Genomic DNA, 6,000 nt, shown 5'->3' with positions numbered 1-6,000 from the left:
TGTTTCACACGGTTCTGCTCGAAAAGAGAGAACTGCATGCACCTAACAGTAGTGCACGCAGCATTGCCCATGTATATTATGAGGATAGGGAGAGTTGGAGAGCAGCCAAGCACTCTCTAAAATTATAGCCACGCCCCCGTGCATGCTGGTCACGCCCACTTGCGGCGTGGTGGGGAAACCCCCTTCTGCAAATCTTGCGTTTGTCCCTGAGCACGTTCAGCAAGTGGACCAAAGGTGGGCCACTTGTTACAATGGGGTGACAATGTTACCGCAAGAGGACTTCTCACTGAACCCCGTATGCTGGTTCTGTACCAGGGGAGTAACAATGACTTCCTTTTGAACCTGTCCATTTAAATCAGTCTAGACCTATTTCCTTTGTACTTTAGAACTTGTGTCTCCAAATACTTGTTCCTCACACAGTTTCCTCAGGGCCCACAGCTTCAACTCTAGAGAAAGCAACAAAAGAAAACAAAGGCAGTTTAATCCATTCATTTGAAGCCCTCTTAGTGCCCCTACGACAGTCACATACCTGGTTAATCCGGCCTCTTTGGTATCGTTTGAATTCCTGTAGTAGTGAAGAAGCTTCGGACATTTTTAATGCCAAAGTGGCAGTAGGTCCGTGGAGATTGCCACCACACTTTTATCTTGTTGTCTTTAATTATCCCTGATTGTTTAAATGGGCTGCACCTTTGCTTTGATGTAAATGGAAAGTCTTACAAGGTCTTAGCCAGGGCTCATTAAAGCTGAATGTTAGGAATGAAGGCAGATGGTAATCAGTATTGAAGGTAGTGGAAGGTTTCCTCTCACTGACATGCATGTACTGGAACATCTATCATGTGGTCACTTGGATATAAATCACCCGCATGCTGTTATGTTCCATATTGAGCCCCGTTAAGTGTAATTGTATTTCGTTTGTGTACCCAGTTTCCAGGGATGCCTGGGTATGTAAGATTTCAGAACATCCCTGGAACAGGAATTTGTCTGGTTATAATGTAAGTTGCATATTATGTAAACTGTATTTGAGCATTGGATATGCTTTTAGTAAATTCTAGAGATTTCATCGCTGCTTATTTTATTAGTTTGTCATTTTAATCAGCCTGAATTCTGGGGTTGTAACCCCAAGTCCGCCAACTCTTTTCCAGTGTGGAGATCAATATCGTTACTGAAAGGAGCACTAAACTTGGTTTGGCCTTTGATTGCACTATTTGCATTTTCAGGCTTATCTGCAAACTTATAATACTAGTCCCAGGCTGGTTTTATATTCTAAGACCATGAAGTGAGCTTGAAATGCGCTAGGTTGACAGTTACGCACACTTGAGCACATAAAGTAGTTGTTCACATTCTTTGCAGGTCATAAAACATTTAAGATTATTAGCTCAGTAACAATATAGAATAGTCAAGACCTTCATCATCATTATCATCATCATTTCATTTTTTATACAGCGCCACTAATTCCGCAGCGCTGTACAGAGAGCTCACTCACATCAGTCCCTGCCTTTGCACTTAAGCCAGTGATAGGCTGTCACACTGGTATTCGTTAGGAGACCTAAGGGTATATTTACTAAGCTGCGGGTTTGAAAAAGTGGAGATGTTGCCTATAGCAACCAATCAGATTCTAGCTGTCATTTTGTAGAATGCACTAAAAAAATGATAACTAGAATCTGATTGGTTGTTATAGGCAACATCTCCACTTTTTCAAACCTGCAGTTTAGTAAATCTAGCCCCTAGTATCTTAAAATAATGTTATGCGTTTATTAAACACTTCTTTCTATTCACATAGGTGCCCTTATAAGCTTCTATTTGTGGGTAAGAGGAGAAGCTACCAACCAACTAGAGGCAATACTGGAGACAGAAGAGGGGAAGAGTTGGTTTTAATAATGGTGCATACATAGTCTCAGAGTGTGAGAATAGTTGTATGTTTGTACGGTCAATGTGAAACCCAAAAGCTTCATTAAAATTTTACTTTTATTGACAACCCAATTAAAATTGTTATGTTAAAACAACAAAATATTTAATCAAATAAGGAGACACTAAAGCAGGAAGAAGCTGATGGCCGCAAGAGAAGGCTTGGAGGGCCGAATGTGGCCCTAGTGCCGCCTGTTAACCTTCACTACACTTAAGTGAACTTTTTCAGCTAGCCATAGGCACGTGCAGTATATTTCATTAGGACGTACACACAAGGAATTTATTTTTTTAAAAGGTTAACAGTGCGCTTAAGTTCCGTGCTCTTGGGAACGGCCCTATATATTCATACTTAGTTGCTGCAGTTTTTATTATCATTTTGGTCAAGTTTACCCATGTCTTAAACTCTCGCAGGCATTTTGCTATAGTACAGTGGGCATATGTTTCACAGCTGGTAACTGCATTTATGTATTCTGCTAAAAATAGCAGAAAATGTAATGGATTCATTGGATTCAACACCAGACAAATGTATCAGGTTATGTCATATCTGCCTAGTGTCCTGGAATGTCCAGGATTCCTCAAAATTCAGGATTCTCCCGTGTACTCTGGTAGAGTAGGCAAATATGACACAACCTGACCTAGATCCCACCATGATGATATTCATATTAAATCAAGCCATCAAGCACCCACCACTGCGCAATGATGCAATTTGTGCCGTCACATAACTGGGGACAGGACGTGACGTACTAATGTCAGATGGGAAGTTCAAACCTAGGTAAGTATGGGTTCTGTGAGTACCGTTATTTAAAACAAGCAGCAATAGCTGTTCCAGTACACAGTAACTCTGATCCGAGTTTCATGGCACTCTAAGAAATGTTGGTAATTATAGGAATATAAAGTTCAGCCGGATTGTTTTCTTTTTTACCCATTTTTTCTTTTTTTCACTAGAAAATGGATTGTTCAGCCTATAAGACCGGAGGCTTTGTGCGTCCCAGGGTTCAATATAGATTTGTTCTCTCAAACTTCATGTTGATTTTATTTTGAACATTTTGATTTATCATTTACCCTAAGAGAAAAATAAATTGTTGAAGAACAGTTGCAAAGAATAACAAACATCATAAAAGTGCTCTTTTTACAGGCTTTTTGTCATAGGCCACCTGTAGGATCTAGAAAACTACAAAAGATAACAAAGAACTAGGGGTAGATCACACTGGTCTACTCTCCAGGAATGTCCAAGAGGCTCACGAATTTTGGGGAGTCCTCCAGGACGAGCATGCACCCTCCCGGTTCCCATTTGGAGGTGGGACTTAATGATGCAATTTGCGTAATTAAGAACCGCCTCCATCGCATATTGCTTAAATTGCACTCCATTTTGACCTCCACTTATCCTTTTTTAGAAGTTTTAGTAAATCTATTCCCTAATATTTTCAAATGGGGTTTTCCATATTCAAATATCTATAAATAATTATATTCATGCCACAATGCTTATCCTTCTGACTTTCATTGTTTTTCACCAAGTCACTTATAGCTAGCGGTTTATTTTTTCAGCCCTTGGGTACAACAAAGCTCAGTTCTATCCTGTTACTTGGATACGGTAGTATCCATAGAGTAGTTCTGTGTCATATTCAAAGGCAACAATTCTGTCTAGATTATGTCAGACATATAAAGCAGTGTATTTAGTAAAAGGTTGCTGTACAAACCAATAAAGGAAATTTTCAAAAGGTTGGAAACCTTTTTCAATGAAAGAGGAAGTGAAGATACTAATTCTATAGGTTGAGGAAGACAATCTTGCATGCTGATCACCGTATTGTATTGTAGGAGCCAAAAAGTAGTTGGCATTGTATAAAAGTAGATGTCTGAATGGTAGAAGGATTGTATTGAAACTCTGAGTTTATAACTTGCCTCTGATGAAACCGTTAATCAGGACGGAGAAACGCGTCAGTTGACATCACTTCCGGAACTACGATCGGCTGATAGAATACTATAAGCTGTGAAACGTGAGGAAACTTCAACTTGCTTTGTGGATTGAATGGCCAATCCAACAGTGGGGCAGTCTCTGTTTTGAGGAATTGTTCCTTGCTCTCAGGACAAATGTCTAAATTGTCTCAAATGAGCAGCACAGCGGCTTAGTGGTTAGCACTTCTGCCTCACAGCACTGGGGTCATGATTTTGATTCCTGACCATGGCCTTTCTTTGTGGAGTTTGTATGTTCGCCTCGTGTTTGCGTGGGTTTCCTCTGGGTGCTCCGGTTTCCTCCCACAGACCAAAAACATACTAGTAGGTTAATTGGCTGCTAATAAATTTATCTTAGTCTCTCTCTGTCTGTGTGTATGTTAGGAAATTTAGATTGTAAACTCCTATGGGGCAGGGACTGACGTAAGTGAGTTCTCAGTACAGCGCTGCCAAATTAGTGGCGTTATATAAATAGCTGATGATGATGATGATGAATTGCAGGGACAGTTGGGAGCTATGTCTCGCTTTTGCAGCTCTGCTCATGAAGGGGAAGCAGTAAATAAAGGATTCATACAATTTAGAGGTAAAGAATTATCATCATTATCCTCTCTCTTATTGCTTGCAGGGTCGCCTGACTCTCTGTATAAAGGTATGGGCATATAGATGTGTGATTGTGGTCCATAATAAAGTGGGGAGAGGGCAAATTAAATTGATTATTGCTTTCTGTGGAAGGGAGTTGAGTTATTTGGGATAACGATGATGTCTTCATGGGGACAAGGGGGACGCATTCATTTATGTTCTGTCTGTGAGCGACTATGGATTGGATGAGGAGCTGCAAGTGACGGAGTTCTATGCTTATATGTGGGGAGACGGCCTCAGGGCCAGGTGTCTGCAGAATTATATGTATGTATATGTGTCATAATACAAGGGGAATATGGAGATATATTGTTAGGGACATGTATAGATAAGGGTAAGTATATAAATATATTTTCCGTGTGGACTTATCTGGGGGTTGGGTGGAGGGGGTTAAACCAGCACCTGGCCCAGGGGTCTGCTTGTCAGTAGTTTTTCCTCCAGAGTTTTACACTCACATGTCTCAGAACATCTGTATCAAACTGTCACAACTACCCCATTGTATTCATGATTTGCATATACAATGTAAATGATTCATTGTATACTCTGCATTACACCTTGCATGTGGGTATACAATATAATGTATTATGTAAAGAAGGAGGGGGGTCTGGAAAGCTTTTGCAAATTAAGACCAGTCTTTGCATTTATTTGCACAATTCTGCAGTAAAAACCATACAGATAAAGCTAAGGACATTACACACATTCATTTTGAAGAAAAAAAGGAAGCAAGATTATTATCCCAAAAAAAACCCTATTAAAGGTGATACAACAGTCAGTTGCAGAAATAACAGCTGCGTGTAAGGGGGATCTGTACAACAAAGTCGGAACAACAACAGGGGCACAAAAGACATTACTACAGCTGACTAATGAAAGTCTGACTATAACAATGAGTGGATGAACAAATATTACAAATATTATGATTTTAAGCAAATTAGGAGAATAGATATAAGGTTATAATATACAATAATATAATATACCGTCAGAACGACAAGTGAATAGCTAATAATCTAGATGAGTCTGATTAATCAAGGCACGTATTCTGAACACAAACCGAAATCAGGGTCAGGTGTGCGTCCCATACCTATATGGATTATAAATTCGCAAAAGAATGCGCATGAAAATAAAAAAAATCTTGCATTATTTTTACCTGATAATAATAAAAGCATTAATGTTGTAACAGTAAAAAAAAAAGGTTCTTTGTTAATTTTTTTCCCCATGATATACATTTATTAGAGTGTTTTTAATGTCTACTGAACATAAAATACATTTTTACAGTTACTTGTGATTGCAAACACATGTTATAGCATGCATATGAGACTGTGATCACTACTGATCAGGACTTAGACTAGACCTGTAGCTGGAGCAAGAGACACAGCAGGAAAACAAGTAACTTTCAGACGCTCAGAGCAGGATTCGGACGTGGCTGCGTGCGCTTGTGTTTGGCACGTCCTCACTGTAAATTGACTGCAGCAAAACGCCCCTTCCCTGCCCCATTCAATCCCAGAAATCGTA

This window comes from Mixophyes fleayi, chromosome 5 (assembly GCF_038048845.1).
Source record: "Mixophyes fleayi isolate aMixFle1 chromosome 5, aMixFle1.hap1, whole genome shotgun sequence".
NCBI lineage: Eukaryota > Metazoa > Chordata > Amphibia > Anura > Limnodynastidae > Mixophyes > Mixophyes fleayi.
This window is presented reverse-complemented; position numbering follows the sequence as displayed.